This window comes from Petaurus breviceps, unplaced genomic scaffold, assembly GCF_028583685.1.
Source record: "Petaurus breviceps papuanus isolate PSGF00001 unplaced genomic scaffold, PetGlider_PUasm1.0 151, whole genome shotgun sequence".
Lineage (NCBI taxonomy): Eukaryota > Metazoa > Chordata > Mammalia > Diprotodontia > Petauridae > Petaurus > Petaurus breviceps.
In genome coordinates this window covers 13,555,938-13,582,463 of record NW_027185712.1, presented here as the reverse complement: position 1 = coordinate 13,582,463, position 26,526 = coordinate 13,555,938, and the positions used below count along the sequence as shown (strand labels likewise).

General features: G+C 41.8%; 1 protein-coding gene across 10 annotated transcripts in view; it reads right to left on the bottom strand.

The window, feature by feature from the left end:
• The window catches only part of CELF4 (CUGBP Elav-like family member 4), a 599,657-nt gene that overhangs the window by 572,400 nt on the left and 731 nt on the right, over positions 1-26,526 (bottom strand). The gene's annotated exons all lie outside the window — the stretch shown is intronic.

The window sequence follows — 26,526 nt, the reverse complement described above, 5'->3', positions numbered from 1 at the left end:
CTCTCTCTCTCTCTCTCTCTCTCTCTCTCTCTCTCTCTCTCTCTCTCAATCTCGTCTCTCTATTAGTAGTAATAAATACATGCTATAGGCTAGTTGAATGAAAAAAAATCTTTATCTCCATCCTATGACTAACGCTCCTTCATGTAGGGTGGGAGCAGTTATGTTCTAGTAGTCAGTATCTACACCAGAGATGACAAACTTCCAGTCCAAGATGCCAGCAAAACTCATTCCTGAGTGCAGCCCAAAACAGATTAAAATATAATTGGGAAATGTTTGACAAAATAAATGAAAATATAACACAACATAGATAATGTGAATATGTGGTTTTCTAAGTCAATATGCAGTCTGCAGAGATGCATTTCTATTTGATTTTGACACCACGGGTCTATACCACATGTCGACTCAGTTTACTTTGTCAAAGATTTAAAGGAAATGAGGTGGTGTTCCTGGTGAGAACCACATAGTGGGCCTGAAATGAATGCTCTAAAGACAGATAGACTTGGCTTCCCTCCAATTTTCTCATGTCTTAGCCTGATTAATCCAACTGCAGATGAATCACTCTTTTTTATTCTATATACACTTTAGCATTTATTATACAATTTTCATTTGTTAGAACATGGTGCTAATGAGGCCAAGGGTCTAGGGTTCACTTCCTATTTAATTCAAATCCTATTCAATTCCTATTAGCCCCAGGTTCCAGCCACAGACTGACTTCCTAACCTTGGTCACCAATGGATACTAATACCCTTTACACAGATCAACTTGTATTCTTCCTAATACCCTAATGCTAGTCACAAATTAGTCCCTCATTCCAATCACAGACTGGATTTGACCCCTGTCACAAACTGATTTAACCCTGTTCACGACATCATGATGATAGTAATCCTCTACAGACCACCTAACCCCAGAGAGGGTTAACCCTCTGACGGGATAAGCTCTAACCCTGGCAGTGTGTTCTGAAGGCAGGTTTGTATACATTGTTCGTATACATTGTGTATTTGTTGAGACAGAATAGAAAGGGCAGAGTGAGAAGGTCTGGGCTTGAGTCCAGGTTCTATCTCTTACTAGCAGAATGATTCTGAGCACATTGTTTAGTCTTTTTGACTTTCAGTTTGCTTGTCTATGAAATGGGAATAACAATATACTACCTATCTTAAGGATTCCTGTAAGAATCAAATCAGATAATGTATGTTTCGCAAATGCTACACAAATGCCAGCTATTGTGTTATTTGCTTTATTATTATTTTTAACCAACTTAAAGGAATTTCATGCCTGTGTATCTTATGAAATTTTCGTGAAGACTACAGAATCTTTGAAGGGAATGAGTGATCTTGTCTCCTTTGGGCTTCCCTATTTCACTAACCACAAAGTTAGGAAAATAGGAAGCATTCAGAAAATTCATGTTAGCTACTGGTGTTCTGTGAATCAGCTTAGAGTACCCTATAGAGACCTATCCATCAGTTGATCAGTCTTTCCTGGGATACTCCTGTCTGACCTGCTCCAGAAGTACAAGTAATTCGCATATCCCAAGTGGTGGACAAGCTCAGAAAGTGGAGGTCTGTCTTATGGTCTTAGGCCTAGAGATGAAGTGATTTTAGGGGTCATCTAATCTGTTCCCCTCATTTTATGGATGAGGAAACTGAGGCCCAGAGCAGTGCCCAAGGCCACAGAAGTAGTAAGTAGTGAAGTTGAGATTTGAACTCAAGTCTTCTGACTCCAAATCCTGCATTCTTTATAGGAGACTATTTCAGTGTGAATGTGTATTGTGTATTGTACTGTTCTTTGTTGAATGTGTATATTGTGTTTGTTAGTTTGTTTTGGGACTAGAGCTGTGATTTTATTGGCATAGGGGACTCCTGATGAGGAAATCTCTACCAAAAGAGATTAGCACCTCCTGCTCAGCTACTTATGGACTTTGAAAGGTGCCCAAAGCATTGAGAGACTAACTGGCTTGCCGAGGGTAACATAGCCAGTAGGATGTGAACCCTCTTAGATATTGGTTCTCTATTTGCTATATGATACTGCCTTGGGTAAATGTGTGCACATATGATGGATGTGAGCTGAAAGAGTCAAGAAAAGCTTCATGGATGAGATAGGATTTGTACTCGACCTTGATAGATGTAAGTGTGAAGGAAGCAGAGGCCATTCTAGCATGAATATAGATATGAAGATGAAAATGTGGAGAAGGGGGAAGAACTGGCTTGCCAGGGTCTGGGCTTGTATATGGAGAGCCTAAAGTACCAGGGTATGGGATTTTGACGATATCCTGGAGGAAATAGCTACTTGAGAAGAAGAGGAATTGTGTGTTGGGCATGGCGTTTTCAGAAAATTATTCTGGCCCCAAAGCACAAGAACAGAGAATATTCATTGAAACATTGGGCCCCGAGTTTGTCGCTGGAGGGGGTAGGCAGGAGTATATGCATACAAGCTAATGGATGACTGTGGACATGTCTGTGATAGCACCCATCTGAGTAAGCCAGTGTGGGAGTGTCCTCATGTGGCTTCATTTCTGTCTGTGTCTGTGTGGTGGGGTGGGGGAGAGGCAGGTGGCAAGGCTGTGAGTGTGGTGTCTGTCAATAAATCTACAATGTGCAAGAGTCTGTTTGACAGAACAGAAAGGAACCTGCCACTGAGGGGCAGTGTTGCCCCTAGCGTGTGAGGCAGCCCAGAAGGTAGAGGATCCTGCACCCCTGACCCTGGAATTTCTTCTTCCTCCCACCATGGGGACAGCTTGTTATAAGACTTTTCCTTGCACATAATGGGCCAAGCGCCGGTCCCTTGCCTTCTTGCAGGAGATTTGAATAGCTCCAGCATGCAGTGGTATAGGTAAGAGAGGAGGGTAGGGAAGGTTTTTCCTCTTCCCTATAATAGGTGCCCCCCTCTACACCCCATCTCTGCCCACCTCAAGCACTTGGGGTTCCCAATGATATGCTGGGTCATATGGTAACATGAAGCAACGGGCTTCTGGTCTATCCCCTGAGAAACAGAGGACCCAAATTTTTCAAGAGATCCTGGAAGGAAATCTGGAGGGGAACCTGAGGGCAGAAAATATGATAATATGACAAGAGTATGTTTCTAGAGCTCTGGAAAACACAGAGAAATCTGGGTGGTTGTCTGCGGCTTTAGAGTAATATCAGACAGACTGCTTGTACTCAAATAAGGGTGGGGCACATGGAAGTCACACAGAGAACCCCTCCACTCGCCCCTCACAAAACTGAACCAGGAATATACTTTTCACCAAAGTATACACATGTACTTCAAACATGTCAATCATAAGCAGTGCATCCCCTCTACTGATGCCCAGATCATTAATTTCTTTACTCGTTTATAGATTCATTCACTATTTAATTGGTACCTACTTTGTGTAAGGTACTGCTACCAATCACACCCATGTGCTCCAGCTCTCCCATCTTCTACATATAACATATTCCTTATGAATACACATTCACAGAAACCATAAAAATACTTCAGCTCATGTGCATCTAAAGGGATCTCTCTCATATACAGGAGAACATACAAAGACCCTTAGGGACACAAAAACAGAGCCCTTTTCCATTTACACAGTCACAAATATGAAATCTACTGGTGGACTCCCCAAAGGTTTAGACCTATACACAGAAATCCTCACTTATTACATAATGATACACACACATACACACACACACACTCCTCATTCAAAGATACAGATATCCCACACTGATTCATACCTCATATATACATGCACTTTCTCTGCTTCTCTGTCTCTTTTTCTCTCTGTTCTCCTTTTCTTTTTCCTCTCCCTACCCCTTTTCCATTCATCCTTCCTTCCTTCCTTCCTTCCTTCCTTCCTTCCTTCCTTCCTTCCTTCCTTCCTTCCTTCCTTCCTTCCTTCCTTTCTTTCTTTCTTTCTTTCTTTCTTTCTTTCTTTCTTTCTTTCTTTCTTTCTTTCTTTCTTTCTTTCTTTCTTTCTTTCTTTCTTTCCTTCTTTCTTTCTTTCCTTCTCTCTCTCTTTCTTTCTTTCTTTCTTTCTTTCTTTCTTTCTTTCTTTCTTTCTTTCTTTCTTTCTTTCTTTCTTTCTCTCTTTCTCTTTCTTTCTTTCTTCCTCCAAAATACATACACAGACACGTACATGTGCACACACTAGAATTCATCATCTGTCAGTCCCCAATGCAAAAAAAAAATGTCAAAGAGGGAGGGAATATCTTTTGCTATGGCTAGTATAACTCATTGGGCCTCTACCTCCCAAAGTTGTTCAATGTGGGACTTGGGCTTCTATGACCAGAATCTATCAAAAGAAGGGAGGATAGATCCTATGGAGATAGCAGCTTACAGCTAACTGGAAGAAGCAAGTTATGGATTGGGTGTATCCCAGTGGACAGATCTTGAACAAGAATTAACCATCCCTGTAGGGACACAGGGAAATTTCTCTCTTCTCAGCCCCATTCCTGGTATTAAGCTTGAAATACATACTTAGAATACACATTATACCTCCTCATACAGCACACACATACACATTACATCTGTATAACCTCATACATAGCACAGACACATTACACAGTGTACATATACAATATATCCACAACATGAAAAGTCTCTCATAAAACCTCCAGACAACATATGTAGCAAATACCCTGATGATAGTTACACTTCCCATACCAACACCTGATACACAAAGCAAAACACACTTATATGTATCATATATATATATATATATATATATATATATATATATACTTATATGTAACAGGCACATAACAGATACATAATACTCAAAGAAAACATATAATATAATAATAATAATATAATACACTCACATTTGTGTACACTACCCTGACTTATGGTTAAAATAGATCTATTACTTCCACCTTCATTTCTGACCATCAATAGATTCAAGAAGTGTTGAGAATGTCCATTGAAATTCATTAACCCTTCCAGCTTCTTCATGTATTTCTGAAGAAAGAACACCTGATCTCCTAGTCCTAACTCTGATTTCCTCTAAGTATAGTTACCCCTTTATTCATGGTATATGTATAGAAGAGTCTATCTACTTTGCTAATTTCTTCCCTTAACTTCTCCTTTTCTCTGCTACTAATACAGTTTGAATCCACCCCCTGCTCTCTTCTCCCCACTTCCAACTGCTGCATCCCTGGAACTATGTTGAGGGCAGCATTAGGGATCAAGGAGCATGATTGGGTGAGTGGCAGATCCTGACTAGTAATGAATGGCATACTCTCCCATCGTCACATACAAACCTAGAAGGGGTCAGGGAGAAGAGGCAACTATGCCCTCCTCTGAGAGCTGTTCAACCTGGAATGGGAGTAGATCAATACTCTACCTCCTTTCCTGGCCCTTACTACCCTATAACTATAACTCCTTTCTAGGACTTTTTTTGGCCCTTCTTAGGAGAGAGTCAATGTATTCTGCTAGCTAGGGCAGCCTTGCAGTACATTATAGTAGGTGTTAGCCTACTGAGGGGGGGTCTCTCTGTGTGGATATTTTCCATTGCTCCATAGAGTATGAAATTCTACCATTGGAGGTTCATTCCTTTGTACTCTGAAGGTTTATTATTTTCTAGTAAAATATATAAATCCCATGAGAGGGACCTATATTATTATATCATATATGGTAAATATTTATTATCTATTATAACATGTTACTATATATTATAATAGTCATTATCATTCAATAACACAGTCTTAGGGTTGGCAGGGACATTCAAGGTAATCTAGTCTGATCTCCTGCCCAGTGCAAGAATGATTCCTAATTCAATTCAATAAACATTTATTAAATATCTACTACATACAAGATACACTTCTAGATGTCAGGATACAAATACAAGACTGAGACAATCAAGGAGCTTATATTCTGCTTGGGGAGACAAGATGTAAACAGATAAGTAAATACAAGATAATTTGAGGAGGGAACAAGTAGGAATAGCTGAGGGGATCAAGAAAGAACTCAGTAAAGAAATAGCCCAGGTTAATCCTTGAAGCAAGCTAGGGATTCCAATAGGCAGAGAGGATGTGGGAGTACATTCTGGGTGTTAGAGACAGCCTGTGCAATTGGAATGGGAGGTGGAATGACGGGTTCAAGAGAGAGCTAATAGTACAGTTTGTCTGAGCAGCAGACTGCAGGAAGAGGAGCGTTATAACGAAGTGAGTTTGGCAGGGTAGGTGGGAGTCAGATTGTGGAAAGCTCTAAATGTCAGACTGTCAAGCTTGTATTTTTTTCTAGTGGCAATTGGGAGCCACCACAGGTTTTTGAATGGGAGGCAAGGAAGGACATGGTCAGAGCTGCCTGTCTGAAATGCAAATTTGTAAATTGCGGAGAAGGATTGGAGAATGGTGAGACTGGAAGCAAAGAGACTAATGTCCTTGGCAATGACAATCTTCTTGAACACATTGAGAAACAGGGAGCTCACTACTTCACAAACAACCCATGATGTTACTGGACAGTTCCTCATTTGATCATGTTCTAAGTTAAGACTAGGTAAGAATGGGACTCAAGATTGTGGGAAGGAAAAGTTAAAAGAAGGGGGATGCAGAGAAAGGGATGTTGAAAGAAGCCTGGGTAGCAAATTGAGAGAGACAAAGATAAACTTTATTCATTCTCCTCCATTTTGTCAAGGGCCATCTCTGTTTATTGATTAAAAAAATAAATCAGTAAAGGAAAGAAAAACCTTAGTCCCAGTGTTTCATCTTATCTGAAATCCCTGATAAAACAAAGCCTCCCAGGAGAAGTCAATAGTCTCATGACCTTAATCTTGCCTATTTCTAGTAGTCTGTCTCAGCTTTTCCTCCTCCTTGCTCTCTCTATTCCTTCCTCATTCTTTTTGCTACCTTTTTCCTTGAGAAAATTATGAAATGCTAAAAATAAGAGCTCATATGCTTATAATTTATTTTATGCTTTGTAAAGCATTTTATAATCATTGCATTTTATAATTCCATGAGGTATAATGCTAGTATGAGTATCCTCATTTGACAACTGAGGCTCAAAGATGTAAAAGAACTTACTCAGGGTCATACACATTAAGATCAGAATTTAAACCATAGTCACCTGACATCAAGTTCATGACTTTTCCCACTATATCGTGCTGCCTCTCAACTTTATAGCTGGAGAAGCCAGGTCCAGTGGAGAGAAATGGGCTGAGAAGAAGATGGGGATGTGGTATGTGGGAGGAGGGAAGAGCCAGGCCTGGAGATTACATTGTGAAAGTCTATTCTGGCAATGGTGCAAAAATCATTGAGCATGCTTCTCCATGGGACTCCTGAAAACATGCCTGTCTTTGCCACACTGAATTCTCAGGGCATATCTCTTCTGCCTCAAGCATGCAATGTATGTTACCCTAGGGATGGTGCCTAGACACTGACACATGAAGCCTAGGTAAACATCGGAGTGTGTGTGTGTGTGTGTGTGTGTGCTGTGCTCAACCACAGGCTGAGTATAGTATTGGAAATGACACTGGACTGAGAATTAGGTCCTAAGTGGGGCTCTAGCCCTACCTACACAACTAACAGTTTGGGTGACCATTGGTAAGCCATTTCTTCAACTTTTACTTTAGTTTTCCCCCATGTAAAATGAATGAGTTGGTTAGATGATTTCTAAGGTACATTAAAAACAAAATAAAACAAACCAAAACTCCAATATCCTAAGATCTGATATCTCATTTCTGGGAGCAAGTTTCCACTGTGGGCTTTTGTGAAAGGGGTGTTTGATAACTAATAATGATCTCTAGCATTTTAACTTTTGCAAAAGTACTTTCACATTAATCAAATCATTTAGTCCCTATAAAAGCTCAATGAAGTAGGAAGGTAAGATAAGTGATATTTGCTCAAGATTTCCTTTTACTGGATGCTTTTCCTGATGTCCCTATCTTCTGGTACCTCCCCTAAAAATAGCATATGTGTATTGATTTTGTATATATTTATTTATGTGATGTATCTTGTATATACCTATTTATCTACATGTCTCCCCCAAAAGAATGTAAGCTACTTAAGGGCAGGGGCTATTTACTTTTTATCTAACCCTAGCACCTAGCATAGTTTCTGGCACATAGTAGGTACTTAATAAATTCATGTTCCTTGATTAATAGGCTGAAATCCAGAGATTAAATAACGTATCTTAACTCACATGGTGAGTAGGTGGTACAACTTGGACTAGAATCCACATCTCTTGACTTCCATCCCTAGTTCTTTCATCTATATCATCCCCCCTTCCCATGTTGGACTTAGTAATGTAGCAGATTATATGTCTGGATGATCTGGGAGCATACACCTATCCTCTGCTCGCAGACCTGAACTGGGGGCATCTGGTCTGGCTGCCCTGGCCACCAGCAAAGAACACAAAAGAACTTTCGAGAAACAGTGGTTGGGCTGTGACTGAACCTGTGTCCAACTATCCAAGATGTGAATGTCTATACAGAGAGGAGGCCTGCCTTCTAAACCAATCTGGCTGCATAAAAATATCTTCCTCATAGCTTCATAGTCATGCTTCCTTTTGGATTCCAAATGGTGGCACCCACAGTGAAACACTTCTACCCTGATTCATCAGGCTTTCCTCCAAAGATGAATCCTATCCTCAAAGGACAAAGATTTGCTGGAAATACAGAAATACCCCCTCTTTAGGGGTCACTCCACTTTATGAGTTGTTTCCCTCCATTAGAATGTAAACCTTGGGGGAAGGTACTATCTTTACTTTTGTATTTATATCCCCAGCACTTAGCAGTGTACTAGGCAAATAGTAAGCTCTACATAATGTTTCTTTTTCATTCAATTCATTCATTCATTCACTCATTCACCCATCCTTTGAAGATATACAAAAGAAGGTGCCTCCTTCTGAAGGCAATTCCTAGAGAGAATGGAGCTAGCACCAGAACTATCTTGAATGAGTCTAGACTAGAGTCTCTCAAGGTTATAACACTCATTTAAATAGTGGGATTACTATTTTTGGTAAAATATCAGTCTCCCTACCTCATAACTACATCTTGAAATAGGGGAACACAGGAGCCCAGACTGCTTCCATCATCATCCCTCTCCAGGCTAGTGGAAGGAGGGGAAGACAGAATATATTGCCTTCTCCACTTTTTAAAACAACCAGACTCCCTGCTTTGCTGCTTTATTTGATCTTAGCACTGGAAGAATCCATTCTGACCTGCTTCTGACCACCACATGTTTTGCTTCTTGGCTGACCGTGGTTTCTTTTACAGCAATGTCAGATTGTTAAATAAATAAATATGGGCACACATGAGCATGCAATAATGTTTCTCCATATATTCTCCATATATGTATGCATACACAGAAAGGAACAACCTTCCTGAGTAGTTTTGAAAAGAACAGATGATAATACTCGAGATAATATAAATATGAATTCTTTGAAAACTTGAGTGTTCTGCAAATATGGTTACAGTACATACTAGGTATAACATGATTACAAAATAATGATCCTAATCTTTGTGTGGGGCTTATGCATTCATTGTATACTGTAACATACGTGATACTTTAAAAAAAATCCTGTAATTTCATAGACATCTATACTCCCTTCTGCAATGTAGATCACTGCTTCTCCATGTCTTAATATAAAGTTTTGGGGAATTACTGCAGCTAAAAAAAATCAAAACCCACAACAACCTAATCACCCATCAGCTAAGCCCCTAGTGATGAATCTCCCCAAGTAGTCTTCTGATAACAGCCCTTCTGTTTATCTTTGGGCACATACCCCAAACCTTTCCAGTCGAGGTCCTGTTAGGGCTTGTGCTTTGATCATGGCTTTTGAGAACCCAGGCTCCCTGCACAATGAGACCTCCCTCCTAATCTCATATGCAATATACAATGTGAAGCATGTGATTATGTGGAATGATATTTTATATTCCCAGCACAGCAACAGGCACCAGCCAGAGCAGGAGGCAATAATAGGCCACTCCAGCATTCACAACACAAGCCCTAGATCTGTGATTTCAACACCTGGAACTGGGAGAGGGGAAACTAAAAATAATAACAACAGAGCCGGTTTCCCTGGTGGATTGGCAGCTTTACCCAAGGGTCTGGGAGACCTTCTTCCCTTTCCCCCCAGAGTGCATAAAGCAGTATGGCAGAGCCTGGAAAAGGGAAACTCAGACTGGGAGGGGGGGGGCGGTGTAAATCCAGACCTGGCACTGATGCTCCTATTTTTTATGAAGCCAGCTGAGGAGCTAAAGGGCTCACTGCGGCCCACGTGGCTGCTGATTAGCTGGAGATTATATTGATGATGTAATAAAAATTCACTTTGTCTATTAAGTTTCACCAGGACAATCAGGGAGAGATTAGATAAAAATCAGAGGGAATGAATAATAGAACACAGAAGGAAAGCTATAAACCCCAGCTTCCTGAACGTCCCTCTCCCCAATTCTCTCCGCATCCCGCAAACACCTAAATCAACCAGTATGAGTGCGTACGGAGTTCTCGAAATCCCCGCCCCAGTCTCTTTACCTTCTACCCCCAAACCAGTTGTCTCCAGGCTCTAGGGAGAACTACTAACTTTTCCCTAGCCTCCACTGGGCAGTGACAGAGGGAAGGGAAGGGAGGGGACTCAGAGCTCAAGATACGACGTTGGTTTAAGTTTACTGACCATGTTGAATATTTGATTAAACCTTTGGCACCGTCAGCTCTGAATTGCACGAGTCGTCTCTTTCCCGACTAGGCTGGTAAAGCCCAGCGGCAGGAATCTCTAGTCTCCGCTGTCCTGGCAGGCTCTGCTTGCGACTGGAGACAGGGATTCAGCAACCCTTCCGGGGAGCTGGCCTGTTACACACGGACACCGCAATTATTTATGTGATGGTTTAAAAAAAGATTTTTTTTTGCAGAGGGCTACCCGGAAAAGAGAAGAAAATTAACTAAACAGAATAACTAAATCTGATGGTAGGATGGAGGATAGTGGGAGAAGGTGTATGGGATGGGAGGAAGTGGAAATGACAAAATCACTCATTCGCCAACCTTCTAAACGGTCCATACCCTAGACTCTCAGAACCAACTTCCCATCCGGAAGAATCACGGGTTTTGAAGCCAGGCTACCCTTTGGGCAGGTGACCTGGACTCAATACCTGACTACTACTAAACTAATGAGTAACCTTGGAAAGTCATTTTACCTTGTGAGGCCTCAGTTTCCTCACCTGTAAAATGGGAGTACTGATTTTTACTCTGCCTACCTCATAGAAATATTACATCAAATAGGAAAATAAACGTGAAAGCATTTCAAAAAATATAATGCGCTTCTCCAAGTGATTCATATTATTATTCAACCATGGGCATCTATTTTCCCAAGACTATTTTATAGAATGTCACACAGGTCAGCCCCACATGTTTGTGGGGAGGTAACTATCTGTCTATGTGGTTTGACCAAAAGGAAATAAAATGTATTCACCTCCAGTCGGCCTGACATTTCCTCTGTTATCATTCTTTTGAGTTGAGACATTGTCTCCAGAAGGCCCCTGATACAGTACATATAACTTACCGGGGAGAGGTAACACATTAACACCCATTAGTGGCCGCTTAACACAGCTGCACAGATTAGTTTATTAGATCATCGGGAAGCAGGGCCTTGAAGAGACAGGACACAGCATAGTTAAATTTTGATAGGAGAGAGAAATGGAAATGGTTTATATTGTGAGTGTTCAGGACAGGGCAGAGAAAAGGCATCTTGAGGATACTGAATGAAGACTTATAGGAAGGGATTGTGGGGAAATCCTGAAGACCACCTCCAATTATTCAAAAAATGGGTCCTAGGGGTCACCTCTTACCTACCTTTACCACCCTTTGTGTTCCCCTGAGAAATCTCTTGATTTGGAGTGGAGAAAATTGGGTAGAAGGCAAAAAATCACAACAGGGATGCAGAAGAACCTTATTCTTCATCCTTGGAGTATGTTGAAGGTTGGTCTCAGTCTTGGGAGATCAGTTTATCAGTTTCTCCATTTGTCAGAGAGACTGAATCTCTCAAAGAGTGGGTATATCACACAATGTTCCCAGTGTACTCCCAGAACAAAGGGAGTCAACATGCCCCTTCATCGTCCCTGACTGCCTAACATCTCCCCCACCCCCAATTTGCTTCTTTGGTTAGCTGGCCTCACTCTTTAAGGCCTTCCTGTCCAGTTAGAATTCCTCCTATAGAAATTATAATCACTATTTTTGGCTGGATTCTGATAAGGGAAACTTACACCTGCTATCTTAGTCCCAGGTTTCTGGGAAAATAGGAAAGAACAGTTCACCATCATTCTTAGAGTCTCAGTCTACTCTTTTTGGTGGGAGGGGTGAAAATGGAGGAGTGGGGCAGAGAGCAAGGGGAGATTCCAGTGCCACGAGCCCCACAATTTACTGCTTAGAAAATGTAGCCAAGCCTTCCCCAAGTGATAGGGAACATGACCACTGGTTTAAATATTCAATGACTAATTTCTCAACATGAGTGGGTTGTGATTCAGGAGCCCGAAGGACACTGCAGCCTCACAGGAGGTGAAGATACCCCCTTCTGGAAGCTGTCAGGAGCTGCCTGCCTTCCCCAAAACTGTGCCTGCTGTTCCTTAGCCTGTTTTAGGTCCCTCCTTATTTGAGATCAGAGCTTCTGGCCCCAACTGTTCTGAGAAACAAAATTAATGCACTTGAAACAGTGCATCAACACACCATCTCCTCTCCTCCCTCTGCTCAGGTTTTGTTTCTTCCCACAAAGGAGCCTTTGGCCATGCCATTCCATTCCACTTGGCATTCTCTCTCCCTGCCTGTGAAACCTGGCTCCAAGCCCACAGCACCAGATCTTTAAATTTTGGTTCTTCTACTTAATATTTGTGTGACCTTGGATAAATAATTTTTCTCTTTATGTCTCAGTTTTTTCAAAATGAGTGTATTGGACTAGGTTTCTAAGATCCTTTTCTGCAATAAACACTATGATTCTGTTCTTGACGTCACCTCCTCTAGCCCCAGACCCAAAGTTTTTCTCTGTTTTTACTCGGCCCTTAGGCATTTATTCTGGATGAAATTATTTTATGATTGTGGCTATCATAATACATGAGAGTCCTTGGGTGTCATAAATGTATTTCATACCCTAAGAAGACTGGAGACTACTCAAAGGCAGAGGTCAGGTTTTTCCCATCAATCAGATCAGGATTTACCTATTCTCTGCTTTGGAGAAATCTGCTCTATGCATAGTAGATGGAGTCTATAGAATGGAATTTACTTGCCTAAAGGGCTACAGTGACTGGAAATATCCTCAAAGATGCTCTAGCTGGGAATATAAAGTGTCAGCAAAACTGGGGAGAAATCCCCAGAGGAAAGGTTCCTAAGTTTGGGGAGTCTAGGGAGCTAGGTCCCTTCCAAAACCTCTGAGGACAGTTTCAGGGAAAGCAACCTCATCTTTGCCTAAACTATCCCTTGAGCCATCTTGTCAAAACCAAGATGCCCATGGCTTGGAGGGGTTTGAGACCTGACATGGGGAGGGGTCCAATCATCATGATTTGGGGAGGATTATAGAGTGAGGATATTAAACTCCCAGTCTACCTGAGTCATGAGGCTCCATAGCATGGGCCATGCTACTTTCTCCTCAGACCTCAGCCTTTTCCATCAGGAACATAGGACAATATTCCTTATCCCTAGAAAAATGACATCCTGAGGCAAAGGGCATCCCTATGCCCAGAACTTTCTTAAACAGATAACACATGGTAGGTGTATAGAGTGTAAGAGCTAGTATGGACTTTGGTGGTCATCTACATTTACAGGGGAGGAAACCGAGCTCCTCATAGTTGAGATGACAGAACCAGGTCTAGAACCTTAGGCATCCTAATTTCTAGCCTGGTGCTCTTTACTTCACATCCCTGTTTCCTTTTATTTAAAAATACAATAAATAAAACATAAAACCAAATAACACAGTTTTTCTCTTGCTCTGGGGCTCACAGACTGAAACCAAATAAGATGCAATAGTAGTGCTACTAGTGCCTGGCACTGAATCTGGGTGATGAATGATGTCAATGGATTGATCAAGCGGTCAGTCATGCCTCTTTCAGGTTGCACAAGCAAAGGGCATGTGTGTATATGTGTGTGTGTACACACATTGGTTTCTATGTGTGTGTAGTCCTTTGGGAGGGTGTGTGTGTGTGTGTGTGTGTGTGCTCGTGCATGCTCACGAGGTTTAGGACATTCCTGGCATCACAGGCTCAGGTCTGTCTACTCTTGCTCCTTCTCATGGGCTGCTTTCCAAATAAAGAATACTGGACCCATTCTCATCTATCTGTCTCTGAGGGGCTCCCAGCAGTGAGAAGGGTTTCAGCGAGACAAGCTTCTGCTGCAGCCACAGAATAGTGGGGAAGCAGGAGGAAGGACCATCAGCAGGACAGGAGGAAGGTATCATTTTATTCTGGCCTAAAGGATGACAGAATGGAGTATTGACTTCCTTACATTAGCCATCAGAGGGCGCCTCCCTGAGGGGAGAGAGAGAACAAGCAGCTATGGGGTTTCACAAACATGCCGGGGCTCTCTGTAAACCTGTGAGGTGGGTCACAACAGCCAGGTCTGTGTTGTCTCTGGGGAGTGCTTATCAGCCCTTTGCCTCCCTTGGTACCCATGGTTCTCAAGCTGCTCTTGGGCCCTCTTGTCTGAGAAGAAAACATAGAACAAATTCATTTACACTGAGGTTTAGGGGACTGGTTGTTCTAGGGGAAGTTTGCAATTTAGTAGTGGAACCAGGAAACAGTCACATTAACCCAAAGGAATGAAGCTGTAATGGTGGAATATCAGGCCTCATGACAGACTGGTGGTGGAGACATTTTGGTGTCTCTATCCAGACACCAGGATCATTGATACCATAATCACTTCAATGATCCCAATAGTTTGCCAGCAAGGTCTCTGCCTACACTTAGGCTCAGCATAGGGAGAGATTCTAACAGGTTTGGCATGGGGAGGCCCTTCTTTATTGAAGAGAGGCTTAAAGAAATTTTGAGGTCCTTGGATGAAGAAAGGGAATACTACATATAAAGTGACATAATTTTTCCTTTACTCACCCTAAAGGCACCCTCATATCTGCTGAATCCATGGAAAGGCTAGGGGAACTGGAAGGTCAGTGACCTCTAATCTATCCTCCCAGATACTGTACATCGCACCCCCCCCCCAAAAAAAAAGCATAGTTCTTCACAGTCTGTCCCTGAATGGTGTGCTCGTGATTGAGCACATAGAGAGTGAAACATACTCTCCCAGGCTCCCCCTCTTCCCCTTGCTCCCCATTTCCAGGGTGTTGTATGTTGGGGTGGGAGACAGTGATCTCAGAACAGAGGATCATGGTATCAAAGGACACAAAGCTAGATGAGACCTTCAAGATCAACCATTATTTCAGTTTCAGTGTTTTACAGATGAGGGAACTGAGTTCCAGTAAAGTGATAGCTATTGTGACATAGTTAATAGAGATGGGATACAGATTCATGTCTCTTGATTGAAAAAAGAATACCCTAATTGTTCTGCTCTACCATGTTGCCTTTCAACATGCTAGAGACCTTGGAGTATGGAGGGGAAGGTGTGACCTGGAATAGCAACTTGGAAGGAAAATAGGGAAAGATAGAGAGTAGGACCCTGAGGAAGCTGCCCACCCTGGGAGCAATAGGGTATGTGACCTGGCATGACTTAGGGAGGAGGAGATTTATTCTAGAGACCTTTGGAGGGGCAGGTAGGGGAAGTATAGGCGGTCTAAGGAAGTCCAGTTCTGGGTGGATGTCATGGGGCTTCTCTTCTTCTTTCAGTTGCCCCAGAGTGAATCAAGGACTCATTGGCAAGATCAAAGGAGATAATGTAAGTAAAGTAATTTATGAGCCTAAAGGTGATATGTAAATGAGAAGGAAAAGACTGCCTACCACATAGAATGACCTGTGCACTGGTGTGCAGATTGCCTCTTATCACACATACACTCACACATACACACCACCCCCTTTTCTGTCTTTTTGTCTTTTGTTCCTTCTGTTAATGACCAAAGATTGACTGAAATGTTCCCTCCTCCTCAATCTACATGACTCCCCCCCCCCCTTCACCAGCCTGGCTTCCAAAGTCACTCCAAGCCTGCTTGATGACTGTCTCCTGGTAGAAAGGTGATTTATAAGAGTACATGCTTATTGGGCTTTAACTGAAGGTGCCTTCTTCCTTAGTTTTCTCTCTTCTCTCTTTTCAAGTAGGGAGTCTCCCCTTGCCCCATCATTCTCTTAGCACCCCCCCCCCCCCCAATTTTACCATTTCCTATTCAAAGTACCTACCCTGGTTCTATCCTACATGGTTCATAGGATTCTGAAATATCCTAGAAGCAAAGGCCATTTGGTCTTTCCTCCCCTTACCCCACTCCCAGTGGAAGAACAATATGACCAGAGGGGAGGGAGGTCCTGAATGAGTAGACTAACAAATGAATGAATTGGGGAAAAATCATCTGTCTGTTCTACCTTTTATTACCCAAGATGAACTCCAGATGAACACCCCATAAAAGTTCAAATATAAGGTAATGAGAATGGCCTGAAAAACCCCAGCCCTTTCAGACAGACCAGCCCTGTTGTTTGAGGAGATGCTTGAAAGTTTCAGGCTTGGGGTCCTTGATTAACACAAGAAAGATAAATTGATTTGTTACCTCATGCGCACCAGGTGAGGGTGGGTGGCTATGTGTTTCCTCCAAGGTACCTGAAACTTCGGGACACAGAATGGCATCTTGTAGAGGTTATTCCTCAGCACCTGTCAGCCCTCACTGTAAGGGCTTGTTTTGCATCCAGTTAAATTAATTATACCTTCCTTCGCAACCCCCCACCCCTCCATTACCCAGAACCTGTTCTCACTTTGACGAAATTAAAACACTGGGGACAGTGAGAAAGTGTAAGGTGTGAGGGTGTTTTTTGTCTCTTCTAGGTGATGTAGCGCTGTGCAAAGTATCCATTTTACAGAAAGATATGGTTTGATGGCAGCCAAGTGAATCCATTGCTTTTTCTGGACAGAGTGAAATAAGCTTGTTTTGGGTAACTAGAGAAAGACTGTGCTGTGGGGTGTCATTAATAGTAATGCAGTGACAGTAACTATACAACTTCTAAGGAGGTTCATGTCCATACAACCCACTGGGAGCTGGGTTCCCCCTCTCACTACACGTGTAATGAGCAAATAATTTCAACATTTTTTCCTTTGTGTATATTATTAGAACCAGTCAATATGATAAATATTACATGGGGATAATATTTCTTGCTGTTGCTGCATAGTCCTTCTAGTCTTATCCAACAGCAGTGACATGTTACAGTCACATATTGGTCAACCAAAGTATTGATATTATAAATAATGGATATCAATATAGTGTTCAGACAACTGAATCATCCCAGGATAGTTGTCACATTCCTTTAAGAAGTATAGATAAACCCATTACTGCTAAATCTTAGGTGTGTGGTTTCCACTCACCTTTAAACCTCCAGGGTAGGTTACCCTTAGTGAGAGATACTGGTGCTTTTAGAATTGATCAGATAGTCAATTGAAGTCTTATTGGGGTGGAGTATAGCATAATCAGAGAGTTCCTATATGTGCATTGTATATTATTTTATCTTTTTATGGTTCTCCTCCTCCAGGATCTCCAGGGGAGTCTCATCTTAAGAAGGATATTATTAGGTCAATGCCATTTTTGCTATTTACCTGCCTATGAGCACCAGCTAAAAAAGGGGCCCAAGCTAGAAGAAGGTTACCAAGAGGGCAGGGACTGTTCCAAACCTGACCTTGGCCTTAGTTTCCCCACTTGCACAATGGGAGAAGCCCACCTGGGTATCCCTTCACTGGGACAGGATGGAGAATGGAACCTGTTATTTCCCTTTGCTCTCAAGTCCCCAATCATCAGAATGCCAAGGAATTGATGTTATATTTTCAAGGAGTGATGCTCATTATGTAATGGGAATTAGCCCTATGAGTATTAAAAAAGGAATAGAGCCATGTTGGCTATGTAGGAAAACATACTGCATATGTGTTTATATACATATGCTTTCTTGTTATTATTTACATGCCCTCATGCCTGCATGCATGAACACTTATGTTAGAGATGGCCTCATGTCGCTCCTTTATCAACTCATTTTGCACTGATTCATTTCTGTTCACACTGAGAAACTCTCTCACCCAGAGGCACACCTCTAGCTCTCCCTGGCAAAGGAAGGCTAGGCTAGCTGGAAAAATCTTTTGGATGCTCAGACATAGCATATGAATAAACCAGACATGGATTAATTAGGTGTGACTGCATCATTAAATTAGAATAATGAACAAACAGCCACGTATGGCATTCAAATCTGCCTAGAATGACTCAGAGGGTCGCTTTCAAGTAAGTCACCTGTCAGTTTGTAGGTTTTGGGGCCCCCTCCTCCCTTCCCGGAAGAGTGAGGTTTCTGCTGTACCATGGCACTAGATGCTTTAGGCACACCTACCCCAACTAGTGCCCACGTCCTCACAGTCGCCCAGACTCCACTACTGAATCAAAACAATGACTTGGTTTCATTTAGCATCACCCAAATTCACTCGGGCTGCAAGCATTTTCCGGAGTGAAATACGACATCAGTGCAGGTGTTCACAAGGCGAAAGTAAGGGAGGGAGAAGTTAAAAGGTGTGGGTAAAAGATACAAGCTCTATTGATCTTGTAATATTTATGTGCACGCACACACACACACACACACACACACACACACACACACACACACACACACCTTTTGCAATTTTCACGGACTGTCTGCATCGTGTCCAGATTCCTCATTTCATCCAGAGACTCAGCCGTGGCTAAAGCCCCGATTGTGCATTTTAAGAAATAACTGCAAAGCCAAACATCCCCTTTCCCTTTGCAACCTGCCCCCACAAAACTGCCCCCAACATGCACATATTCTGTTTGCTCCCCCTCCCAGAAGCTGATATCCCCAAGCAAGGCCCTGTCCTAACCAATAGTGTCTGTGCAGCAAGGACTGTCTGTCTTTAACAAAGAAGATGAAATAAACAGATAAGAGAGAGGAAAATGGGAAGCTCTCTCGCCTCATTGGCCGAGCTGTAGGATAGTCCTAATGCATCTGAGAGCTTTGTACTAAGAATCTGTTAAGTATCTAAAAACCTTTGATCTGTAGCCAGTCTTAACAAAGGTGATAATTAATTAAAGGAGAGTGTATTGCAATAAAGTAACATCATGGTCAGTTTATACACTGTCCAGAGCTGGGCCTCGGAAGTCACTGCCAATTAAAGTCCTGTTGGAGACCAGTTCATTATCAATTTTTTCCCCTGAGCTTTGATCAATATTTTTGGCTGCTCTTTCCTCACAAAGTGAACACAATGTCTATATCTATAAGGGTGCCCATTCATTTACATCATACAGATGGCCACATATGATTTGGTTCCTGAGCTATTAAGAACTAGTTTGAGTCTTCAATCAGCTGGGATTGGAGGAGAGATGCATATAATGATAGAGGAAAAAAGAAGGTGGAGCAAATTGCAAGAAAAACAACAATAAAAACCCTAGTTACACCAAACCTCCTTCCCTGTCCCTTTCCCAATCCTCAAGTTCCCTTTTGAGCTCTGTCCTAGCCACAGCAGAGGCTATTCATAGCCCATTTTTCTTTTCCACTGTTGTAGGTAGGAACATGGCATATTAGTCTACATTCGCCTCAGGAAATGAGAAAATTCTAAGTTGTCCAGTGGATGGAGTTGTAGGAAGCCCCTATAGCTAGTCACTCCTTTCTTGACAGAGGCCAAACACCTCAACTTTGGAGATCTCCCAATACCTAGATTCATTCACAACCTCATTCCTTTTTTGCTCCCTGCCTGTCTGTGGCCTTCAATGTCTTCAGTACCAGACTTAATATCAACCCTTACTCTCCATACTCAGCCTTGGGGATTCAATTGTGTATCTATATATGGGAAATATATTTTTTTAAAAGGAGGAAGTTGGTATGGCCTTTTATTCTCACCCCTCAACTCTCATCCACACATCCAACTGGAACCAGAGTCCATGAGCTGGACTGGGGGGCAGGGGTAGGGATGTCAGAGAAGAAACATTTTAAGAAGCCTGGTACAAAGAGGGTTTACCTCCAATGCCGCAGAGATGCTGACTGGCAGGCTGCTGGGTTCCTGCCACACCCTGACTGGGTTTGGAGAAAAACACTGATTACTTCTAGGAGAGCCATCTTGATTGAATTAGGAAAGTCCTTGACATGTGGAGGGTGTTCAGTTTCAGGAGATAAAGAAGGGGATGGGGTGTTACTGGGGTGTAGTGGCAAGAGAGGGGTGTGGGATGCAGAAGGGGCAGGATTGTCTCTGCAGAGAGACTCTTCTGCGGCTGCTCAGCCCAGAAGGTCACTTCTAAAACGTAATCAATGGAGTTGAGGGGTGGTAAAGGGAATAAAAATCTGGAGAAAGGTCACACGGAGTGGGAGATGCAGATGGATAACCTCAGAAACCTTCCCATCCCCATTCAGGGTAGGGAGGGAGTAAACAGAGAAACCCCCAAACTTGGGTCAAAACTCATGGACATGAGGGATGAGTTGGTACATCCTCTGTAAGTTACATCTCTAGTAGTATTTCCCTCAAGACTTTCCCTAAATTACCTATCCTCTCCCTTTGCCTTGTCACCCCATCCCCCAGCCAAAAAAAAAGTATGTTAAGACTTTTAATAAGAAATTTCCCTTGATACTAATTTTGACACCTTAACTTACCATGTATGCAAACCACTCAAAGATCTACTCTCTCTCTCTCTCTCTCTCCCCAACTTCAGCAACTCCTTACTACTTTCCCCCTTACCAGGTTCTCACATTCCTCTCTCTTTCCCCCTTCAGGTCAAATCGTTTCCTTCTAAGCACAGGTACTACTCTAGCTCCAACTTCTTTGCCCCATCGGATGCTCCCAGTTTCCAGTGCCCAGTTGGCATTTTGGTGATTTAACTTTCATTGCCCACTTGTCATTCACTCCATACTAACCATTATCCTTCTTATAATCCTGTCTTATTACACAATCCCAGGGAACTTCATGGCCACCTCCTCACAAAGACTAAGGGGTACAATGGTTTCTTATAGACTTCCCTGTCTCAAATGAGACAGTTATTTTTCTGAATCAGAGAGGTGGCATATCAGACTTCTGTCTGAACACTCAGGTCTCTCTAGTTCTCTCTCTCTCTCTCTCTCTCTCTCTCTCTCTCTCTCTCTCTCTCTTCCTTTCTCTCTCTCTTTTTCTCACACACATACATGACCAATCACATACAACACACCAAAGGGGGAGGGATATGGAGGGAAAATTAAACAAAAACCACACATTTGAGATGATTAACTATTCTGGAATTCCATTCTTCTGCAAAGCCTCAACAACTTTAAAACCTACCACAGAAGGGTGATATTTTCAGATTAAATTTAATGATGTTTTCTGATATTTGTCTTGAGGAAATGGGTATGCTGAAGAGACACCTTTTAGTGATGAGCTATAAACGACTGAACAATTTGAGAAGGTGATGGAGATAATGTCAGGACCTCAAAGATATCCCTTTAACACAATCTAGAATCCATTTTCAAACTGTGAAAGACAGAGAATAAAAACCTCTCGACTGGGTTTTTATGTAATCTAGTCCAGAACTAGTTGAAGCATGTGTGCAGGTCACGTGTATAAATGCCAATGCATATACACACATGTATGCATGGGTTCTTATTTCACTGGATAGCAGATTTGAAAATGTATGTATAACAGATAAACACACACACAGATGAAATAAATCAATTTCTTTTCCCCCTTTGCTATTGAAGGGAATACTTATTGGCATTTACAATTTAAAACTTTGATTTGGGGACATTTTGGTTTTTTAAATTCCAATTTCATGTTTTCACTGAAAGTTACTTTGTCTTGTTTGTTTATTTTCTTCTCTGTCTCTTGTTTCTTGCAAGGGAAAGCTGCCATTTCAATGAAATGGGTGTGTTTTTATGTAGACACTCCACTGGACTATTTTCCATGATAGCACTGGTTTTCCATTTCCAAAGGTTTTTTTTTTTTTAAACATTCATCCAAATTGATCATGGATTTATGTCCAGGTTCTGCTGTCACTTTCCTTTCTGGAATGCTCAAATTTGATGGGAATTTGCTTGAGCTTTAATTTACATATCCTCAGGAAAAAAACAAGTCTTCTCAGTTAGGCTAGAATGGATGGAAGACTGATGTTCTGATGGATTGCACATCATGAATGCAGGCATGATACTGTGAAGCACAGAACCCACAGAAATTTAAATCTAACCATGTTTCCCCTCCCCCCTTAGAGATTTTTTGGGTTTTCCTCAATTCACTTTTAATTGAGATGCATTCTGTTTGCCATATGAACATTTAAGTTGGGGGAGAGGGATTGGTGAATATATTTAAAAACTGAATAAACTCTGAGGCAATTTCCAAAGGATGGTTCCACCCCAACTTCTTTTTATAAGAAATGTGAAATTCTCAGAGGACTGCATATTTTATAGATTAGTGGTTCTTGCTTATGAATATCCAAAGGCCACTGTGCAGTGCCTTCTCTTTTTTACAGCTGGAAAAATCTCCATGCAGGGTGGATACCCAGGCACAGATCTGTTCTGACTGGATAACTAGAAGGACTGTTAGGTGGACCTGGCTGTTTAGATTAAAATGCATTACAGGCCCTGTGAACAAGCACGCATCAGTAGTAAAGGCTGTTTAAACCTTTGGGGACAGCCCTATATTTAGATTACATTAATTCATAAATATTATACTAAATACCACTTAAATTGGACTTAAATGACTTCAAAGATAATGCATTATAATATGGCTGTCCAGAGAGCACTAGTCTTTATGTCTCCCAGTAACTCAGTCTTCTCAGCCTCCTACCCTGCTAGACAAGAGCAAAGTTATGAATGGATTGCTAAATTGTTCTTGTGTGATTTGATAACTCTGCATATGTGGGTGCCATGTGTGTTTTTATGTGGTTCCCACTTCTGTTCTCTGCACCTAAACCCCAGGAAAGAAGACAATGAAGATGAAATAAATAAAACACAAAAATGAGAAAAAGAGGAATGGGAGGAGGAAGAGAAAGAAGACATTTCTCCCTATACCAAAAGAAGTCTCTCTAAACTGTGTCTCATCTCACCTATAACACTAACATGGGTGATCTAGATCTTCTTTAATCAGTAGTACAAATCTTTCCTCTTTGGTGACTAGGAAAAAAAAATCCTCTCCCAAAGTATTTCTGATGGTGTGGGACATGGGAAAGGATAGTACGGGGAAGAAGAAATCCTTAGCACCTGAGCATTTTCACTATCTGAGTGTTTTGTTGTTGTCTGCCCACTCTGACCCTCTTCTTTTATTTTCAATTAGTGTCCCATAACCAGAGTGAGAATGTACCTTTAAAAACCATCTTGCCATAACACCATCAACGTCTCCCCCCAGAAGAGTAGCTCTCCCCTCCTCTGATAGAACTGTGTTTTTTTCCTTCAGTACCTTTGAATACTCTTCTTACAGTACCATATTCTCCCAATTTGACTTAAGCTAATTCTCTTTTAAGGTTTCTTTCCACCCGAGAGGCAGTCCATTAACTCTTGGGGCTACTTCTCTTACCCAGCTATATGAAATGGAAGGTAATGGTTTAAAATAACTTGATCAGGCAACTGATTTATTTATTGGCTTGTTAATTTGGTTATTCATTTATTACCAATTAGTTAATAGACACATTAGCAAGTAGCTTTCAAGGCCCGTCTCTTACAAAATCTCTCAGCTCTATCCCAACTAGGTTCATTAGAAGTTGAAAATTCAGCAAGGAGTGAGCAAGATACACCAGCAATCTTTCATCCCTGATTTAACAAAAGGCACCATTTTCATATTTTCCCTCATGTTGTCGATTTAGAGATGGGGGGGGGGAGACTAGAAGCTCAACACAATCTTCATTCTTCAAAGTCCCATCATGCTTTTTGACTTAACAGTAATTAATCACCAATGGCAAGAGAGGTTTTTTTTTTCTTTCAGTAGCCAGAGGCTTATTTTTATCAGGATTAGCTAATAAATCAGGCAGCATCACAGAAGGAGGAGTTCAAACTCTTCTTGGACTGAATAAAACAGACCTCGGAAACTGTATCATTTATTTAGCTCTCCCGAAGCTCCAAGCACTGTCAGTGACATTCATAGCTGAGACTCGCTCTATAAAAAACGAGGGGAATGGGATATGCAGAAGTTTCATAAGGAGAAAATGATGCCCGGATTTGGAGGGTAAGCTGCTGCAGTAAGGAAGGCCAAGTGAATACACCCTGGGCCACCAATTGGTTCATCTACTACTGTCAGTAGAGATAATTTGAGGGTGAAAACATTCACAAAAATGGGATTTTGCCTATCCCAGACAGCTTGGTTAAGTCTTTCTAAACCCATGCCACAGCATTATTTCCCTTTATGATGCTTATCATTTTATTTACATGTACATGATAGAAAAATATGAAATAACACAACTATCACCCAACATATAGTGATTGTATGTATAACTTCATATCAAGGGATTTGAAAAGAATTCAATGTAAATTGTAAAAGTTTGCCCAGATCAGAAATAAATAAATAAGTGGTTTCTTCTTGCTCCAGATCCAATGAGAAATCTCTCTCTTAGAATCTGCCCTTTTCCTCCAGTGGGTTCTGAATATTTTTGTGTGTAAACTTTGAAATCTTCCATCACTGCACATGCTGCCTATTTTGATGGAGAAAGAGCTCTTTTTTCTGTGATTTTTTTTAAAATGAAAAAACAAAAATAAGAAACTAGCATTGTTATGTTTCTAGGAAGCTTGATTAAAAGGAGAGAAAGCTACAAGGCTACAGTCAACCCCAGGAAGCTGTAGTGGGTGGGGGAAGGAAGGAAACAAATAGTATTTAGGAGGCTATCTTTCCCCATTCCATCTCAACAATCTCTTCCGAACAGATATTTTCTCCAAATTGAATAAGGGTGGTGATCTTTCCCCCTCTGAAATCCTCAACACCCCCTTCCCTCCCCCCCAAACGAGTATATTTCCATTCTTCTCTGTTTTTGTGCCACTCAACATGCCATTAACTTTAAGATTTACTACTCAGCAGGCAAGCTGGAATACGTTAAAGCCAATAAAACTGCTCTCTGGGACTCCAGCTACAAGAGTTTGGCTGTAGAGGTCTGCTTGATATTGGGAATGGGGGTAGGGTAAAGAAGTGGAGAGGGAAGATAGTGATAATAAAAACCTCCGTTTAGGGAGAACAGACATCCCCACACCCAGCACCCAATGTACTAGAGGATCAACCCTTTCAATAGTCAGCATGTAGCAAGGGAGCAGGCTTCCCAGCTGAACTGTGTGTGTATTTTTTTCCTTTGAAATCACCAGCCCTGACACAGTAGTTTTGGAATCTCTCCATACTTATGTTTATTAAAAATTGGTTTTACATGTACATTATCTACAACTTACTCAGCCTGGTGCTACTTCCCTGCCTTAGCAATCAATCTCTCTCTGAGAGCATTTAACTTGCCCACACCTCTCAGCCTCCTATTAATCCCAGCTGCACATCCTATACATTACTGTTAGGGAGCGAAGTGTTGGGCTAATTTCGTCACCCACCAGCCACCCACACACGGTCTACAACTGAGCACGTTTGGGGTTCTGCCTTAATGAGAATAAGAAAGGAGGAAAAAAAAGATGCTGCAGAAAATTCCCATTGCCCCTTCCTATAAAAAAGTTACTAGTTTTTTTCTTCTTCTTCCTCTTTCTCTCTCTTCCCTGATAGTAACAACAACCAGAACTTACAGCTGCTTCAAAGGATAGGAAGAAAATATTCTATGAAGCTCCTTGTATGGTAAGCTTTGAATTGATCTGTGTCCATCCTCTGAAAATATATATTATCACTGCATATATTTTCCAAAACCCAGGTCTCCCTAGCAAGTGACTGGGACTGATTTCTGGATCTCCCTCCCTCCCCCATCTCTGTTTCTCTGTCTCTCTCTGTTTCTGTCTCTCTTTTGGTCTCTGTCTGTCTCTGACTCTCTCTCTCTCTCTCTCTCTCTCTCTCTGGATATGTTTTCTCTTCCTGATTCTTCCTCCCATGCATTGTCACTTATGCCTTCAAATATCCAACTCAACCCTTCTCTCCCCCCTACCCCCCAATTCCCCTCCCTTTGCCAGGTCACTCAGGCATGAAGCTTGAATGTACAGGGGAGTTTACTGTTAAAATGATAGAGAGAAAAAATTACCTTAAGGATTTTAACACCCCACCCCCACCCAAACCCCCCATTTAGGCGGCTGTGCTGATACTACTATGGCCCCAAAAAGAGAAAAAAAAAATCTTAGTATTTTCAGCACCACATCTGTGGACAGCACCCGTTCTTGAATCCCCAGACCGCTCAACGCTGCTACTCTGTACATTCTACCTAACCATTTCCAATCCCAATCCCCCTCAAGTGGCTCTGTACCCCGACCAAAATCAAACCCCGCTCTCATTTCTTTTTGCTCTCCCTCTCTTTTGCTGCCTTCCCAGGAGAATATCCTATCCCCCCATTCTTTCTCTTTGCCATCTGTCTAATTTTTCCCTTCCCCCTAAAACCAACCTTCCCCCCTAC